Here is a 19694-nt window from a genome sequence, read left to right as displayed (position 1 = left end):
CGCCAAGGAGCTCCCACCTCCCACCCCCAAATTAACCACATTTTGTGGGTCCTTGGGTGCTGTCCATGTATCCCCTCTGTAAAGAAAGGAGTTACGCAGCTGTAAAATATTAATAATACATTTTTTTTTTTGAGATCCTGAGATATTGCAGAGCCGACGAGAGCTGATAAAGTTTATTTTCTCTGTAGTGCATTATCTGTCTGATGCAGCCCTGCCTGGGAGGACAGCTCAGGGTCACTTGGGCGAAGAGTATTTTCGAACACGCTGAGTTGGCTGTCTCCTACTTAGCACAATGTATAATATCTCCTCTGCTTGAGCTAATAACGCCGTTGTTTAATTATTATTTAATGAGTTTGTGCAGGGAAAGAAGATAATCTTCCCTTCGGAAACATCAAGTGTCTCTTGTGCCCTGTTTCCCAAGGGTGGTCTGTTCACCCGTCAGACCCCAAGAAGAAATGCCAGGAGGAAAATATGAATGTGCCTTTCTCAGGTGTTACTGCTGCACCACCACCCTGAGCTGGAAAATATCCCATTTGGAGCTTCCATCTGGGAGCTTGTTGTGGCTTCACAGAATCCCAGAATCCCAGAATGTCAGGGGTTGGAAGGGCCCTGGAAAGCTCATCCAGTGCAATCCCCCCATGGAGCAGGAACACCCAGATGAGGTTACACAGGAAGGTGTCCAGGCGGGTTGGAATGTCTGCACAGAAGGAGACTCCACAACCCCCTGGGCAGCCTGGGCCAGGCTCTGCCACCCTCACCAGGAAGAAGTTTCTCCTCATATTTGAGTGGAACCTCCTGTGTTCCAGTTTGCACCCATTACCCCTTGTCCTACCACTGGTTGTCACCGAGAAGAGCCTGGCTCTTCTTTTGGGATGAAAAGAGAATGGGCAACCCGCTAAAGGGATGGACTCAGTCCTCCAGAGGTTTTGAAAACCAGGTACTCAAAAAGGTTCAAAATGACCTGTTTGGTTGGTTGCTTTTTTGTTGTTATTTTTTTTTTGTATTTTTTTTTTTTAAAGATGCACACAAATTGCTTTTATGCAGACTATAAGGTGAACGGGCAAAAGCATTTGCAGGATCAAGGTGTACGATCCTCTGAGAGAGCAGCAGCTCGTGGAGTCTCATGACATTTGGTCCTGAAAACGTTACCTCCAGAGACAGTGGATTTTCAAACAAAGCAGTAAAACACCTTCAGCATTAATTGTCCAGATCCAGTATCTCACATCAGCCACGCTTTGCCCTCTGCATCCCATCAGGACAGGGAACTGCTGGAGAGAGTCCAGTGCAGCAACCAAGATGCTGCAGGGAGTGGAGCATCTCCCGTGTGAGGAAAGGCTGAGGGAGCTGGGGCTCTGGAGCTGGATGAGAGGAGACTGAGGGGGGACCTTATTAATGTTTACAAACATACAAAGGGTGAGTGTCAGGAGGATGGAGCCAGGCTCTTCTCGGTGACAAACAATGGTAGAACAAGGGGTAATGGGTACAAACTGGAACACAAGAGGTTCCACTAACACTTGAGAAGAAACTTCTTCTTGGTGAGGGTGGCAGAGCCTGGCCCAGGCTGCCCAGGGAGGTTGTGGAGTCTCCTTCTGTGCAGACATTCCAACCCGCCTGGACACCTTCCTGTGTAACCTCATCTGGGTGTTCCTGCTCCATGGGGGGATTGCACTGGATGATCTTCCAAGGTCCCTTCCAATCCCTAGCATTCTATGATTCTATGAAAGCTCGAGGGAGGCAATGATGCAGTCCTGAAGAGCTACCAAACCTGCGCTCCCCTGGACCGAGGGCATGGCTGAGCCTTGGAGGATCCATAACTGAGGTTGCTCTACTAAAACTTTCCCTCCTTGACCTTTCTCCACAATACCAGGTCCCTGAGCAGCCCCTGGGCTTCCCACCACCGGCGCACAGCAGCAGGCGGAGGGTGAGAGGGAGTCCCACCTAAAAGCTTTATAAATCAGGCTCTGCACCCGAGATAGTCCATCTGCAGATGGTTCACAGATTTTCTGAGCAAAGAAAGTTATGAGCAGGGTTAGGGCTGGTGGGGAGAGCCAGGTTTCCCAGTAAATGGTAGGAATGCTGGTGTTTGAAGCTGCAAAAGGCCAGTGGGGATGGAGGTGTGGGGGCTGGACATCCAGGGACCTGTTTTGAGAGGCTCAGTTTGTGCTGCTCTCTGGAGCATCTGCCAATATCTCCAGCAGTGTTTGGTGATGTTTCCATTGCCTCCTTCTGCAGAGGTGACTGAGAAAGGGTAGATTGAGCTCCCAGGATGGGTGAGGTGAGTGTCCTCGGGTGTATTTCCAAGCACATGGGTTAAACACAACATCTCCAGCCCAGTCCCATGGGGGACCACATCCTCACACCAAGTCATAGAATCATAGGACCAATGCAGTTGGAAGAAACCCTCAGGATCATCGAGTCCAACCATAACCTAATCCAACTCTAGCATTAAACCATGTCCCTGAGAACCTCATCTCCACATTTGTTCAACCCCTCCAGGGATGGTGACTCCACCACTGCCCTGGGCAGCCTGTTCCAATGCCCCACAGCCCTTTCCATGAAGAATTTTTTCCTAATATCCAATCTAAACCTCCCCTGGTGCAACTTAAGGCCATTTCCTCTTGTCCTATCACTTGCTACTTGGGAGAAGAGACCAAAACCCTCCATGCTCCAACCTCCTTTCAGGTAGTTTTAGGCAGTGATAAGGTCCTCCTGGTGTTTCCTCAGCTGTGATGAGCTAAACCTTGTCTTGCTTTGTCTCACCAGTGATGGGTCCCTTCGTGGTGGGGACCTCCACAGCCCTGCTCAAGCAAAATACAACTGAGATTTTCTTTGCTGATGCAATGTGGTCAGTTTTGCATCCCTCACACCGGGAAAGGCCTTGAGGTGCTGGAGCGAGTGGAGAGAAGGGAACGGAGCTGGTGAGGGGCTGGAGCACAAGTGTGATGGGAGCGGCTGAGGGACCTGGGGGGTTCAGCTGGAGAACAGGAGCTGAGGGGAGACCTTCTGATCTCTGAACTGCCTGAAAGGAGCTTGGAGCCAGGGGGGTCGGGCTCTGCTCCCCAGGAACAAGAGCCAGGAGTAGAGGAAACGGCCTCAAGTTGTGCCAGGGGAGGCTGAGGTTGGATCTGGGGAACAATTTCTTCCCCAAAGGGCTGTGGGGCATTGGAACAGGCTGCCCATGGCAGTGCTGGAGTCACCATCCCTTGAGGGTTGGACAGACGGACATGAGGACATGGGCAGTGCCAGGGGTGGGGAACGGTTGGACTCGATGATCTTGAGGGGCTTTTCCAACCAAAATGATTCTATGTGTCTGAGTGCAGGCAGCATCTCATCTCCCTCTTCTCTCTGCAGCATGGAGATGGCTGGGGACAGGGCCAGGTCCCTCCATGACACTGTAGGCACCACAGGTCACCATCCCCAGCCAAACTGGCAGCAGATGGAGCAAACACAGCAACTGGGAGTGAGGAGGAGGAAGATGTATCGAGGTCTGATGTGGCTTGCAAGCAGCTGTGCCGGCATCCAGGCAGAGCATCCCCGCTGGGTCCACCCACAGCCATGGTCCTGCACATCACCCAAACACACAAAAGCACCCGAAAAATACCCAAAGGGAGAAATCCCAGCTTCCCTTTGACAGCTTTCACTGAGGCTGCCTGTTTGTTAACTCCGCCAGTTCTTACCTGGAAATGCCTCAGTGACTAGCAAAAAAACCTACACAATAGGGAGAGTTATTGAAAAATAAAACACCCAGGGTTATACAAGCAAACACGCCTGGTCACAAATCCTGGGCTAACACGGCAGTTTCGGAAGTTAAAGAAATAAATGCAGATAAAACAATTGGAATAAGAAAAGCTAAGGAAAAAGCTGGGGTGGGATGGGACTTTTGTGTGTAGTGAAAAGGGGATGGGAGGCAAGAGATGGAGCAAAAGCAGAGATTAGTTTAGACTGGGACTGCGTGAGCAGTTTGCAAAGCCCCGTTTCAGCAAACCGCACGGGTGGCTCTGTCATTTTTGGATTGCAGCTTCAGGAAAATGAAGTTTAAAAAAAAGAAACAACAAACCAAACCAACAAACCATTGAAAGAGATTGCAAAAGTTTTGGTTCAAATGTAGTCCGGCTTTTTGAAATTGCAGCCTAAGCCCCACCTCCACACACCCATCCCCACCTCCCCGCTGGGAAGTAAAAGTGGTGAATGGCCTCAGCAGACGCCGTCGGAGGGAAACTTTCTATTTCGCTCCCAACGCGGTGGGATTGGGGTCCGGAGAGTCCTGAAATTGTGAGTATGGCAGCACCGCTGCTGCGAGGAGATGCCGAGGGTGACTCTGCTCCGGATCTGCCTCCGGGCTGCAGGACGGGCTGAGGGTTCGGTAGATGTGAACTTTCTCACGCCACTTTCCCTGTGTTGTTTTGCAAGAGTCTTTGAACTTGTTTGTCTCGGGAGCTGGATGTTTCCAGCAGCTTAAAAGATAAAGGGGAAAAGAAGAGAAATTACAAATGTTCTGCACTCAGCTTTCTGCACGTGTATTTTGTCGCTTTCCCTCTGCTTGTGTTTATTTATTGGAGTATTTTTTTCTCCCGGTAATGTAGTTCCACTCTTTTTCTCCCTTTACAGGGAGTTTTCCAACCTCTGAGGTGGCCACGGTTGGTTTCTCTTACGGTTTTTCTTCTTTTTTTGACAATGCCCCTTCTCAACCCAGGTCTTAACGAGCTTTTGGGGAGGATGCCAGGCAGGTGTGGACCTGACCCACCCCTGGGCTGGCACAGGGTTGGTGTCACATGGAAACCTTGGCCAAACCCAAGGTTCTCCAGCAGCGTGTGGCTTGGGAGAAGAACCAGTTCAAGGCAGGGTCACGGTGTTGGTCAGAAAAAGCTGGTGGGACCTCCTGGCTTGGAGAAAATCAGTGGCAGGGAGTGGGAAAGGGTTAATGACAGTAGGGAAAAGTCTTTGTGCAGCTCTGTGAAGATGCAGCCCAGCAACCAGGGTGATGGGTTGTATCCTTTTAATTGTTATGTGCATTTTCTGCTTGGGCTTAGCCTGGGGACAAGCTCTGGGCTGAGCTGCTGCCTCCGCCTGCTCCTGTCTGTGTTCTAATAAGTTTTCCTTAGCTGGACCTCAGGTGAAGCAGGTTTATTGGTTTCTCCTGGGTCATGGGTGGGTGGGGCTGATGTTTCCCTTAGAGCAGCTGATGCTTAAAGCCTCAGAGGTGGGAGTCAGCAGTGGTACCAGCCTGTCCTCCCTGAAAACTGAGTTTTAACACTGAAGAGGTGAGATTAAATGGTGGAAGTAGGTGTTGTGCTTTGCAAAGCCCAGCTGATCATGTCTTGGCCATGCTGGGTTACTGGGCAGGTTGTTGTTGCTCAAGAGGCGTGTTATGCCCAAGGATCTCTGCAATGTGGGGGTGTGGATGCAATCTGGAGCTCTTATGTTTCTGGGGTTTTTAGGCAATTGCTGAGTCAGAAGGAGCACAAGTGTGATGGGAGCGGCTGAGGGACCTGGGGGGTTCAGCTGGAGAACAGGAGCTGAGGGGAGACCTTCTGATCTCTGAACTGCCTGAAAGGAGCTTGGAGCCAGGGGGGTCGGGCTCTGCTCCCCAGGAACAAGCGCCAGGAGCAGAGGAAACGGCCTCAAGTTGCGCCAGGGGAGGTTGAGGTTGGATGTGGGGAACAATTTCTTCCCCAAAGGGCTGTGGGGCATTGGAACAGGCTGCCCAGGGCAGTGCTGGAGTCACCATCCCTGGAGGGTTGGACAGACGGACATGAAGTTCTCAGGACATGGGGCAGTGCCAGGGGTGGGGACAGTTTGACTCGATGCTCTTGAGGGTCTCTTGCAATCCAAATGGTTCTATGATTCTATGATCTCATGATTCCTCCCTCATTCCTGTATCACCTGGATACGTGTCTGAGGCACCTTCCACAGTGTCTATGGGTTGACAGCCATGCCATGGACTTTCTCCAGCTGGATCCCCTGCAATGCATTGGGAAACAGGTGGGATCTCTAGAACATGATGCTATCAGGCCCTGCTGCTTTGTGTCCAACCAGATAAGGCTCCCAGCTCTTCACTGCTGTTCTTAGTGCTCCAGGTCCATAACAAAAAGGAAAATACCAGTCAAGGATGGTGTGGTAAATCAAAGAACAAGAGCAAATAGGGAAAAAAAAGAGATAGGGCTTGTTATGAACAGCACCAAGAATACACAGCCATAAAAAAAGGCCAGAGTTTAGCTGCTTCAGGAGTTTACCAATATTCCGGTCTATATTTTACCCTACCAGCTGTATATTATAACCTTACATAGCATCTGTTCGAGGCAGTGCAGCTCACCCGCGGTTGCTGGTACAGCTCCAGCAGGCAACGGAGCATCCTTTATCCAACCTCCCATCAGTATCTGATTCCTCACCAGTCCAAGCCGTATCGATCCCCTCCAAAGGGCCTTTTATCAGTTGCGTGCAGAAATATCATGACTGCATTTTGTTTTCCTTTCACCGCCTGCCCCGCACTGGTCTGTGGTGTCTTGTGCTCACGCAGAAGATGCCAGAAAGGTGAAAAGTGTTAGAAAGGAGCGTTGCACCCCTGCTGGGGTCTCCATCGTGGCATTCGTCTGCTCTGCCATCCACTAAGAGGCAGCAGCTGTTGGAAAATGTGTAGTCTGAGCAAGGTTTTGCCCCGATCTTGTCTGGACAGACACATATAAACCTGTGCTCTGCTTAGTCCAGTTCCCTCATAAAGCTTCTGAAGGGCTTTTGGGGGAACCACTGGCATCAAGCTGGTGGTGAGAGCCCTCCTGACTCCCAGCCCTTCTGGTTGTTATTTAATATTTGGTTATTTTGCAATGCGCTCTAATCAATCTTCATTTTTCCCCTCCTACTCTTCCAGTTTTCTTGCCTTCGCCAGCCGTGTTGCTGGGTGTGGGTGGGATTTCCAGGCTCTGAAATACATAATCCTGGCTCACACGAGCGTTCCTAACCCAGCTTTGCTGAGCTCCTGGGTTTGCTGCCTCCTCTGCAGCAGCCCAAGGGTGTCCTGGTCAAAAATAGATCCCAACATCACAGAATCACAGAATGTCAGGGGTTGGAAGGGCCCTGGAAAGCTCATCCAGTGCAATCCCCCCATGGAGCAGGAACACCCAGATGAGATTACACAGGAAGGTGTCCAGGCGGGTTGGAATGTCTGCAGAGAAGGAGACTCCACAACCTCCCTGGGCAGCCTGGGCCAGGCTCTGCCACCCTCACCAGGAACAAGTTTCTTCTCAAATTTAAGTGGAACCTCTTGTGTTCCAGTTTGTACCCATTGCCCCTTGTCCTATCACTGGTTGTCACCAGAAGAGCCTGGCTCCATCCTCCTGACACTCCCCCTTTCCATATTGATCCCCATGAATGAGTCCCCCCTCAGTGTCCTCTTGTCCAGCTCCAGAGCCCCAGCTCCCTCAGCCTTTCCTCATAAGGGAGATGCTCCACTCCCTTCAGCATCTTTGTTGCCCCACATGTCTTCTTTGTGGTTCCTGGCTCCCAGTTTGTCCCAGTGCTCCCCTGGGGGCACTGGTACTGGTTTGTCAGCACATCCCAGCTTTATCCTGAACCTTCTGCACGTGCTTGAGCCACCTCATGGATTAAATATTTGGTGTTTTGAGCTGTTACCTGGCTAAATGTGGACTTGAGGGATGTCTTGGGAGCCTCATTACCCACCTCAGCACCTGCCCCTGCACTCTTTGAAAATGTTAATTTTCAAAACAAGTGGAGGCAGCGGCGTGAGGTGCCACAAAGCAGCGAGTGAGGTGGGGAATTTCTGGCTTGAAACTTGATTCAAACACTGCAAGGCTCTGAAATATAGATATATGGGTATGTATCTATATATATATATATATATACTCTAGGAGAGATTGATAGTGGGCGGCTGGCTGGAGAAACCCCAGGACAGGATTTCTGCTGAGGTTGCAGGAGAGGACTTGCCACCGGCTGGGTGCTGGGCTGCAGACAGGCAGCTCAACTGGGGCCAGATGTGGCTCCAGCTGCAGGTCTGGGGACTTCCAGCAAACAATCTCCTTGTTTCACTGGTCTTCCTTGACCCACCGGGGTGTTCCAGCCTGTACCTGCTCTCGGGGTGAGCAGGAGATGCTTCTTCCAAAGGGTGTAAGAAAACCTGGCAGCAAAAAGAAAAGAAGTAACATCCCTTCCTAATAAAGATGACTTTCTGCAGTCCATTAATATTAAATAATGGAAGAATGAGTTTTAGTTGTGACGGGAATTAATTCCCCTTTCTACCTGAAATATCACAATGGCTTTGCTGGGCTGGGTCTTGCGTTTGTCCTTGTCCCAGCATTGCCCCGTAATGTCACCAGCTCTCTTCTCCCCTATTTCCTCATGGGTGTTTATATCCAGCTCCTCTCCACGTCTCTTTTGCTGGGTAAGGAAGTTGTTTTCACTTCTCCTAATCTCTGCTCTCAGTTCCCTGTTCATCATAGCAGCATTTCATTGCACCTGCCCTCCCATCAATCCCTCTTACATGTGGGTGACCGGCATCTTTCCCACCTCCCAGTGAAGCAAATCTTACTAGTTTCCCCCAAACTTTTTGCAGATGCTTTGATTGCTAATCTTTGGCTTAGTCCAGAGGGAGAAAAGAGTTGCCTTTGAATATCCCATGGAAATAAATGAGCAGGAAGCAAACGCGTGTAGGTGCTCCTCATGCAATACTCAGCATCAGCGTGGGGGGTCAGGTTATTTGTCCTGGGAAGACCATGTGTGCAGGTGGAAAATTCTCATTTTGGGTTTTTTTTTTTAGAAGTTTTAGGTAATATATAGCAGGCAACATCTGGATTTCTCCAGGAAGACTGTGCTACAGGGAGCTATTGGGGCTTTCACTCAGGATGCTGTGTGAGACATGAGGCTTTTGAAGTGTCTCCTGCTCCTCATTTTGCAATAGCTTCCTCTTCAATAAGTTAGTTTTGCTCATCAGAGTGTGTCTGCATCCATCAGGTGCTGGAGCCCCTCTGGCCGCTGACTTTTTCTCGCTTTTATATGTTTCTTCCAGCACCTTGTGAATGGTGCTGCAAAGTCTCACTGCTCTTTAGAAACACTCAGCAAAAAGCCAGTATTTTTCTCAGTTTCATTCCTGTCCAAGCATCATTAAAGCACAAAGGAGAAAAATTATCAGGGAGATATTTACGATGTATAAACCCCCCAGATTAGAAAAACTCCGGTTTGGGATCACCTTCCTTCAGTCTCCTTTTGGCAGATGTTTCTCTATAGACTTGAGCACCGTGTCTACGGGAAGGCAGGTCCTCCTGTAAAAAAAAAGGGCTTTTCATACTTAATTTGTTGTTTTTCCTGCTGCTGCTGCTTGGAGCAGGGAGTATTTCCCTGCCAAACACATGGGAGGTGGTGCTAAAATAGAAAATCCCCACTGAGGATACAAGTCATGACTTTTCCATAGTGCACACCACATCTGTTCTTCCCCCCGTGCTCAGCATCTGGCTGGGTCCAGAGCAGAAGGCCAACTGTTTTATTCAATGTATTGCAAAAATAATCTGAACAGAGAATGAGTAAAACTTGCAAAGCTATGAGATCCCTGTCTGGCAAACGTCTTGAATGCCCTCGAGATGAACTTAATTCACCTGCAGCACAAACTGCCAGCACAAGCAAGACCAGAGTTCACGTGGGGAGAAACAAGGGTGGGAATTGCACCGAGGTTTAATGGGATGTTGGTTTTGTGAGGAGTGGGATGGATCCCGTGAGAGCTTTGGAAGTAACAGGAGAAGGATGGAGAGCAGGGGGTCTTTGGGGACACCAGACCCTGACATCTCTAGAGCTCTGGGCAGCCTTTGAAAATGAAACTGTACAAATTATTTGTGTTATTATGCAATTCCCAGCCTTGCTGCTTATGTAACTGGCTGAGATTGGGGATCTCAGCTGCAACATCTTGCCTGTAACCTCTTCCCTCTGTGCTCTGAGTCACTTTTGCTCTTGGGACACTTTGTCCTCTTGCAGGCGAGGTCAACCCAACCCATGCAATGGGCACCATCTTCTTCCCAAGGATGCATGATGATGGCAGTCGCCACCATGAAGGTCACCCAGCACCCAGGGACAGTCCCCAAGCCAGGCTTATGGCTCTGGTGGCCTTGATCTGCAGAGTTTCAGGGCAGCTTCATGCTCTCTCAGTGATGACCACCCAAAAGCAACCCATTTATTTGCAGTGGGGAGACTTTCTCCCTTTTATCCTGAGGGTGGTGAGACACTGGAACAGGCTGTCTGGAGAAATTGTGGATGAACCATCCCTGGAGACATCCCAGGCCAGGCTGGACGGGGCTCTGAGCAACCTGAGCTGGTGAAGATGTCCCTGCTCATGGCAGGGGTGGAACTGGGGGAGCTGGGAAGGTCCCTTCCAACCCAAACTGTTCTATGATTCTATGACTCTATGATTCTATGATTCTTCTGGTGGCCATGGGTTGGGCTGTGGAAGTGATGGTCTCTGTTGATTGCAAGCATAGTCCAGGAGATGGTCCACATGTCCCCTGTGCAGATGTAGTGCCAGGTGAACCCCACAGCTCTGTGACAGCACCCACAGCTCCAGCTCCTCCACATTGACCTTTTGCAGTGCCTCGTCTCCATGGGGGATGATGTGAGCGCTCCCCTCTCAATTTCGGCATCACCAGGTGAGCTCCAACCCCTTCACCACATCTTGGAGCAGGTGAGAATCCCTCTAAGAAGGTCTCATGCTTCCAGCATCTGTCAGAACCTGCTGGGTTGAGCAGGGATGTCTAGGAGACCCCATCAAAAAACTGGGAGGAAAGCTTCACCCTCCCCAAGTAAGAACGGGTCAGGGACCCCTGGAGAGCACCTGGTCCTGCCCTGCACCCGGTGCCCCTGTCTCACCGCCCACGGTTGTATTTCATGTGTTTCAACATCAGTTTTCTCTTTTTTTTTTTCTAGTCTTTTAACTTCTCAGTAACAGATTTCCTTGTGTTTTGCTTCTTGTGGGGTTTCTGGGATGTGTCACCCCTGACACATTTCTCATTACAAAGAGCCACCGAGCTGGGCTGATCTCATTTTCACTTGGAAACAGCATTTAGGCATATCTATGCATCCCTTTTATTTCTCAATGCTTTTCCAGGCAGGGAATGATTTGTATACACTGATTTTTTTTTTCCTTTTCTTGTATTATAAAGCATCTTTGCACCCCCCTTTTCCAAGCCAGCTTCCCATTTAACACAGGCACACTCACAAATACACACACTGACGCTATTCCAGTTTCACTGCCGGTGGATGAAAATTATCTAGAAATTCAGCAGAAGGAAGACAGATTACGGGATATTTGCTGGCATTTTGTCTCCCCTGCTGGGATTTAATTCGCTGTGTTACATTCGCTGTTATTTACTCAAGCTCTGCTGAGCCCAGCGTGTGTTTTTCCTTGTTCAGCTAACAGGAGCCGTGCTGCTATTAATAAAGGCATCATGACAGATTCATGTCCTTGGGAATAGGATGGTGTCACCGAGCCTTGTCCCCTGTTATCGTATCGAGGACCATGGTGCAAGTCCCAGAGAAACTGGGAGGTTTTGGGGTAATTCTGCTGCCCGGGGATCAAAGAAAGGACAACATGGAGACAAGTGGAGCATCTTAATCTGCACTGCAAAGCTTTATGAGATTATCTGCTTGAATTCTGTACATAAGGGGGTTATTCCCCAGATTTTAGCCCCCCGCTTTGCTACTTTGCAGGTTGCTAACTCCTGGGAGCAAGGCTGTAATTAATGGCGATATTTTATTGTAGCCTGATGGCATCAATCAGTGTGGGACTGATGTGCTGGTGCATCCAAGCTCGGCTTCCTGTACCCACAACACCCAGGGCTTGTTGTACCGGGTTCTACCATCCCAAGTGATGCTGTGACCTGGGTTAGAAATGTGGAAAAAACAGGGGGCTGAGGGAAAATCCTTCATCCATAGCTGAAGGAATAATAACAGCTGATGGATCTGTAGCATCAAGCACTTTTGCTCTCTGGAAGACCATTCATCCATCACCTTCCCTGAAGTCTATGAGTAAAACCTGTGGGTGCTCGGTAGGTGCTGGTTGGGGTCCTGCTGCATGAGCTGCTCTGCTGAGCCCCTGCACTGACAACATCATCTCCCAGATGTCACCCTTGGTGACACCTGGTTGCCCATGCACCTTCTGGACTCCTAAACACCATTCTTGAGCACAGAAAGTCCCTTTGAGTTTTGCAGGAGAAGCGATTTTGCTGGAGAGTTTACTCGCAGGTGTATAAGGAAACGATTTTCTGCTTCATCAGGGTGCAACGCTGGCTTTAAAGGGCTTTGTGTTTGGGTTAGTGACACCGCTTACGGTCACAGATCCTGCCACCTTTGCCCGTCACCCTCCGTCCCAGCTGTCACCGTCCTCTCGGTGGCTGTGTCTCCTGAGCAAATGAATTTCACGCCCCTGTGGTTTGGGGGAGAAAAGGTGAAAAGCACCACTGAAAGCTCCAATGGAGCAGCGTTTAGCATTTTAAATATCTCACTAAGCTGAGATCACACCTCTCCCCTCTGATGATGTGTGTGGATGAATAAAGATGTGTCAGAGGGATGGGTACAGCTCTGCATGAGAAAGCAGGGCACAAATTCCACGTCTTGCTGCAGCATCTGCTTGGCCGTGGGGCTTCACTCCCCATGATCAAGGAGGGGAAAGGAGGACGAACAGCCACATGTTGGGATGAAGATGATCAGAAGGGTTTGCCAGACCGGAATGGTGTCATCGGGGCTGGTCTGTGAGATATCGAGATGTGAAGATGGGGAGCAGATGCTGGCTGAGTTGTCTTTAGTTGCCATCCATGGTGAAGACCTCAGCTGCTAAAGCACCTTAATCAGGAGGTGTTTAGGGAGAAATGTGCCTTTGCCATCACTCCTTGCCCCACCATTGTGTTTCTTAGACATCCCATCCCATCCCATCCCATCCCATCCCATCCCATCCCATCCCATCCCATCCCATCCCATCCCATCCCATCCCATCCCATCCCTGTGTGGGTCAAGCTCATCCCCTTCGGTCACCAAGAGGCCATCAGCTCATCAAGCAGGCTTCCAGTGACCATGTTGTCCTGAGTAGTGTCTCACCAGGAAGAGATGACTGAAGTTAAGCTCCAGCTTTGCAGAAACATCCCATCACCAGTAGAGCAATGTGCAGAAACCATGTCTCTGAGGCTGGCAGGGAAGGTCTCAGAAAGGAGGAGGGATGTTGCCAGGTTGTCCTTGGGTCTGAAAGGAGCTCAGAGCAACCTCTGCCCTCGCTCCTGCAGGCAGGGATTTGCCTGTGGCCCCAGACACATTCTTCAACCAGCACAGCCCTCTAAATGTAGAATCAGAATCATAGAATCATTTTGGTTGGAAAAGCCCCTCAAGATCATCGAGTCCAACCGTTCCCCACCACTGGCACTGCCCCATGTCCTGAAAACCTCATGTCCGTCTGTCCAACCCTCCAGGGATGGTGACTCCAGCACTGCCCTGTGCAGCCTGTTCCAATGCCCCACAGCCCTTTGGGGAAGAAATTGTTCCCCACATCCAACCTCAACCTCCCCTGGCGCAACTTGAGGCCGTTTCCTCTGCTCCTGGCGCTTGTTCCTGGGGAGCAGAGCCCGACCCCCCTGGCTCCAAGCTCCTTTCAGGCAGTTCAGAGATCAGAAGGTCTCCCCTCAGCTCCTGTTCTCCAGCTGAACCCCCCAGGTCCCTCAGCCGCTCCCATCACACTTGTGCTCCAGCCCCTCACCAGCTCCGTTCCCTTCTCTCAACTCGTTCCATCGTTCCCCAGCTGACAAACAGCAGCCTCTAACACTCATTAAGCACATTGTATAATCATGGTATCCTGTGCAAACACAACATAATTGCTCTGGGCTAGCTAATTAAGATATGTAGGCTGGTCATTTGGGACTTGTGTTTGTACGAGATGCTGGCGTTGCTGCATCCACAGCATCTGCAAGAGCCTGGTCCAGAGAATCCAGGGTTAAATCCTCCCTTGTGGTGCAGCGGATGCAGTATCGCTGCTCGCAAAGCGGCTTCACAAAGCGCTTTTCTGGGAAGGAGCTTGCTCAGCCAGACTCCACCCGTGTCCTGGGCTGCATCCCCAGCAGCGTGAGCAGCAGGTGCAGGGAGGGGATTCTGCCCCTCTGCTCCGCTCTGGTGAGACCCCCCTGCAGTGCTGGTCCAGCTCTGGGTCCTCAGCACAGGACACACATGGAGCTGCAGCTGTGAGAGGCACCGAAGCTGCACCCCGCCCCACCACCCTGAAAAACAAACTCTTTGGCTTAAAACCCTCTCTGTGTGTGTGGTGACCTTGGTCTGACACCCTCCTAGTGTGGTTTTGAGGAGGTTTGACATGGGGTGGGTGCTGGGCTGCAAGGGTGCTATGGAAGTCATTAGGCAGCCCAAGTTTTGCAGCAGGATCTCAGCTCCTGCTTTATTGTTTGGGACAAAGTTCCTTGGAGGGCACAGCTGGGTGCAGCCTGCAGAGCAGGGCTCTTTGCAGCACCCTTTCCTTCCTGGCACAGATGAGGAATCATAGAATCACAGGATGATTTGGGGTGAAGGGACCTTCCCAGCTCCCCCAGTGCCCCCCCTGCCATGAGCAGGGACATCTTCACCAGCTCAGGTTGCTCAGAGCCCCGTCCAGCCTGGCCTGGGATGTCTCCAGGGATGGTTCATCTACCACCTCTCTGGCCAACCTGGGCCAGGCTCTCACCACCCTCAGGGCAACAATTTCTCCCTCATATCCAGCCTGAATCTCCCTCCTTTAGTTTAAAACCATCACCCCTTGTCCTATGGCAACAGGCCCTGCTCAGAAGTCTGTCCCCATCTTTCTTCTCAGCCCCTTTTAAGTACAGAAAGTCTGCAATAAGTTCTCCCTGGAGCCTTTCTTTCCCAGGCTGAACAGCCCAACTCAGCCTGTCAATAGCATGCTGCTATCTCCATACATTGTTTTTTAATCTATGTGGTCTTATTTGCCTTTTTATTTGGTCTGGTCATTGCCCTTTTCTGTTTTGTTTTATTCCTAATGAAGCACAGTGGATCAACAGTATCTACATGCAATGAGTTATTCTCATTTTTAAGTGCTGGCAAACTGTGCAGCATTTCAGATCTCTGCCAAATGTGTTCCCCCTTGGGTCTTTCAGCCGTTCACACCCCTTCCTTCTTTCATCAGTGAAATAGGAGTAGGAAACCTCACTGAAGGTGCGATAAAGGTGTCTGTGGTGGGATGGAGTCAGACGTGGCCGTGCATCCTCGGCCACCGGCTGCTGAGAGATGATGCGGGTCATCCTTAATGCTAAGAATAGGTCCGGAGAAAGAAAACATGAGTTTTTCCATGGCGGTCTGGGAAATATGGGGTGATTACGGTGAGGGGCTTTTACACCATGCTTGGGCAGGGATTAGTGAAAACATTTCTACCGGTGCTTTCTACCATTCTCTTCTACCAAGACGACTATGTAGGAAAGAGGTTGGACTGATTCCAGTTGTGTTATGTTCCTGGACACCTTGAAGGGTTAAAGGATGCACACATGTAAAGGAGGATGTAGAAAGGATGGGCAGGGGCACCAAAATACTCCTAGAGACCATGTGATTTGTTGTTTGTGCCTCTATTTAAGTGTATTTCTTGTTGAGGAGGCCAGGCAAAGACATGGAATCATAAAATCATAGAATAGTAGAATGTCCTGAGCTGGAAGTGACCCACAAGGATCACTGAGTCCAACTCCTGTCCCTGCATATAACAACCCCACAGTCCACACCAGGTGTCAGAGGGAAATTAAAACATTAATATAGTTACCCAAGGAAAGAAGGGTGTTAAGCCTGCAATGGGTACCAGCTCCATGAACATACCCATGACTTCAAATCTGGGCTCAGACTCCTTTTTCTTTCCTCCCTTGCTACCCCAGAACCCTTTTTCTTCCCCCTGTGCCTCTCTGGAGCTTTCAAGAGGCTCCAGCAGCAAAGTCGTTAACTGTAAATAATTAATCACAGCTCTGCTCCCAGAGACAGGCAATATTGGACGCCGTGGTCCGGAGACAGGCGGGTGCTTTTTCTCCTGCACTGCTTAACCCTCCAGAGGTTCAGAGGAGCTTTTCGTGGATGCTTCTTTAATTTACGATCGAATTTACTTTATTGATCCCATCCTGTATTTCGCTGGAGCAATATCTTGTCTCTTGAAATGGGGCTGAGGGCAGCAATCGTTTTTTTTGCAGAGGATGCTGTGGAGCTTGTAACTCAGAAGCATCCAGGTCCCTGCTTGAATTTACCTCTCCTGCAAGCTGCGCTTAAGGGTTGTGCAAATACCACAGTTAAGACAGTCTCCTCTTGGTACAATTTACATCAGCCCGTGCATTTGTTAATTTGTTTGTGGCTACGGTACTTGCTCCTTCGCCTCTCATCACGGGGGAAATAGAATTACACAGAACAATAATGTAAAGCCTTTCACCCCATTTGCCGTAGAGCCTGCAGATGCCGCCGAGATGGAAACATCCATCAGAGTGCACTGAACAACAAGCTGGAGCCTAATGGGTTTAACATGCCTCCAAACAATGCAGCTTCCTGAGCGGGAAGTCTGGGGACTAAAAACCCAACAAAGACATCGTCCTCCCTGATATTATTCCCCCTATGGATGTGGCTGGTGAGAAGTGAGGAGGGAGGCCAGGTCTGAAGGGAAGAAGGTCAATGGTGCAGGGATGGGGATGGTGGCTATCCATGGATTTGTATTTCTTTGTGTGGTTAAACTTAGGTGGTGGTTGGGAGCCAGAAAGCAAGTGTGGAAGGATTCTTCCAGGGGAGGTACAGAAACACAGTGGGTTAATATGAGATGCAGGTAAAAGAAATTTAGAGCAGCCCCCAGCAGAAGGACTCAGGGGTGCTGGGGGTGCAAGATTGGCCATGAGCTGGCAACGTGCGCTTGCAGCCCAGAAATCCACCCGTGTCCTGGGCTGCATCCCCAGCAGCGTGAGCAGCAGGTGCAGGGAGGGGATTCTGCCCCTCTGCTCCACTCTGGTGAGACCCCCCTGCAGTGCTGGTCCAGCTCTGGGTCCTCAGCACAGGACACACATGGACCTGCTGGAGAGGGGCCAGAGGAGCCACAGAAATGATGCGAGGCTGGAACAGCTCTGCTGGGGGACAGGCTGAGAGAGCTGGGGTGTTCAGCTGGAGAAGCTCCAGGGAGACCTTAGTGTGGCCTTTCGGACTTAAAAGGGGCCCATAAGAAAGATGGGGACAGACTTTTGAGCAGGGCCTGTTGTGACAGGACAAGGAGTGATGGTTTGAAACTAAAGGAGGGAGATTTAGGCTGGACATGAGGAAGAAATTGTTGTCCCTGAGGGTGGTGAGAGCCTGTCCCAGGTTGGCCAGAGAGGTGGTGGCTGAACCATCCCTGGAGACATCCCAGGCCAGGCTGGACGGGGCTCTGAGCAACCTGAGCTGGTGAGGATGTCCCTGCTCATGGCAGGGGGGGCACTGGGGGAGCTTTAAGGTCCCTTCAACACAAATCCTTCTGTGATTCTATGACTCTATGATTCTATGGAAGGAGGGTCTAACCCATCAGAGAGCCAGTGTATGCAGGGATGGAGAAGGGCTTGCTGAGCCCCCTTCTTGCAGATAGGAGCTGCCTGTGCCTCCTACCTGTGACCCTGTAGAGCAGTCCCCAAGACCCACCTTCATTTAGGCAGAGCAGTGGTTGTATATAACCATCCAGCATCTCCCAAACTGCTTGATCTCAGGCGCACAATTCTGCATGCCATGCCCTGGTGCAACCACCAGCCCTGTGTGATGGGGAGCTAAAACCAGTTACATACCGCTTGGACCTGATGATCTTGAGAGTCTCTTCCAACCAAAATTATTTTATGATTCTATGATTCTATCAGATATAGCAGCAAATGTGACCTCAGTCACAGAAGGTGATCTTGGACTTGCCTTGGTGGGACCTTCATGTCTGGGCAGATGCCTCATCCTTGGCTCCAGCACCATTCAGGGCTGAGCTAACGCCCATCTGGGTTTTTCCTCTCAACCCCTTTTCCCATCTCTTCAGTGCTGTGGGTATTTCTGAATTCAAACTACAGTGTCACCGCGTAATGCACATTGCAAACATACCTAAGACAGCTTGACATAGGGCAATATATAATGTAGAGGCTGGATCCTGGTCTCAGTGGTGTCTAACCAAATCAGAGGAGCTGCTCTGGGGTTTGTGGAGCTGCACTGCCATGGAAAGGAGAGTAAGGCTCATGGAGATTTGTACCAGCACGGTGGAGACCAGAGCCTGCCCCAGGCACTCTATGGAGACCCTGAGATGCACCTTGTGGCTGGAATTCAGGGTGGGATTAGGAGAGGTCTGGAGGTCTGTTTACTAATTTAGATGGTCAGTGTAGGTGTGTGGTTGATACCAGACAAAAAGAAGCCAAGATGTCTTGTGTGATTCAAGGATATGAAGGGGTTGATCAGAGCAATTAGAGTCCCATAGCCTGGGACAGTAAAACTGTCCACCTTCCTCCTACTGGTATTGAAGGGATTATTACAGGCTCACAGAATGTCTGAGGTTGGAAGGAACCTCTGGAGATCCTCCTGAAGAAGCCCAGCTGGCTTTCCTTGCCGTTAGGGAGTGTTGCTGGTTCATGTTCAACCCCAGGTCCTTCTCTGCAGAGCTGGTCAGTCCCCAGCCTGTGCTGGTGCTGGGGTTGTTCCTCCCCAGGGACAGGACTTTGCACTTCTGGTTGAACTTCATGAGGTTCTCCAGCTCCTTGAGGTCTCTCTGGATGGCAGCACAAACATCTTTGGCGCCACTCGCTTCTCCCAGTCTTTTGTCTCCTGCCAAGTAACTGAGGGTGCACTCTGCCCCGTCACCCAGGTCATTGATAAGGATGTTAAACAGTAATCACCCAGATAAGGTTTAAACAATATTGTCCTTGCTTATCATAGAATCATGGAGTCATTTTGGTTGGAAGAGACCCTCAGGATCATTGAGTCCAACTGTTCCCCACCCCTGGCACTGCCCCATGTCTTGAGAACCTCATCTCCATCTGTTCAATCCTAATTCCCTTGCACTGACACAGGATTTTGCCTTTGCTGTGTTCCCCAGGACCTGCAGTACTGATTTTTTTTCTTGCAGAAAAGCGAAAGAGAAACCTGTAAGAGTGCATGGCAGATTTCAGTGAAGGAGCTCTCTTCACTCCAAGTCTGCATCTTTATCCCCTGGAAGTCCTGACCTCCAGGCTGTGGCTCCAAGGAGACCTTATTGTGGCCTTTCTGTACTTCAGAGGGGCTGATGAGAAAGATGGGGAGAGACTTTTGAGCAGGGCCTGTTGCCATAGGACAAGGGGTGATGGTTTTAAACTAAAGGAGGGAGATTCAGGCTGGACATGAGGAAGAAATTGTTGCCCTGGGGGTGGTGAGAGCCTGGCCCAGGTTGTCCAGAGAGGTGGTGGCTGAACCATCCCTGGAGACATCCCAGGCCAGGCTGGACGGGGCTCTGAGCAACCTGAGCTGGTGAAGATGTCCCTGCTCATGGCAGGGGTGGCACTGGGGAGCTGGGAAGGTCCCTACAACACAAACCCTTCTGTGATTCTACTCTATGTTTCTATGAACCCCCAGAGTGAAGACTGTGGGGGTCACAGGTACTGGTTGCTCTGTGGGTTGCACAAAGTGAAGGATCTTTCTTCCAGCGTAGGGTTTTGGTCTGGATGAATGGAGCTGCAAGCAGCAGCTTGCTG

At 50.5% G+C, this 19694-nt stretch overlaps 1 protein-coding gene across 2 annotated transcripts in view; it reads left to right on the top strand.

The window, feature by feature from the left end:
- The first annotated feature begins 4157 nt into the window (after window positions 1–4157).
- The window catches only part of SLCO2B1 (solute carrier organic anion transporter family member 2B1), a 65992-nt gene continuing 50455 nt past the window's right edge, over window positions 4158–19694 (top strand). Inside the window, exons 1-2 of one of the 2 annotated variants that reach the window (XM_082043597.1) lie at window positions 4192–4272; window positions 16441–16618. The gene's annotated coding sequence lies outside the window, so the exon portion shown is untranslated. Of the gene's footprint in view, window positions 4273–16440; window positions 16619–19694 lie in introns of both variants that reach the window. The other variant, XM_082043596.1, reaches the window with a different exon arrangement.

Source organism: Streptopelia decaocto, assembly GCF_964273445.1.
Source record: "Streptopelia decaocto genome assembly, chromosome: 1".
Taxonomy (NCBI): domain Eukaryota; kingdom Metazoa; phylum Chordata; class Aves; order Columbiformes; family Columbidae; genus Streptopelia; species Streptopelia decaocto.
This window is presented reverse-complemented; position numbering and strand designations above follow the sequence as displayed.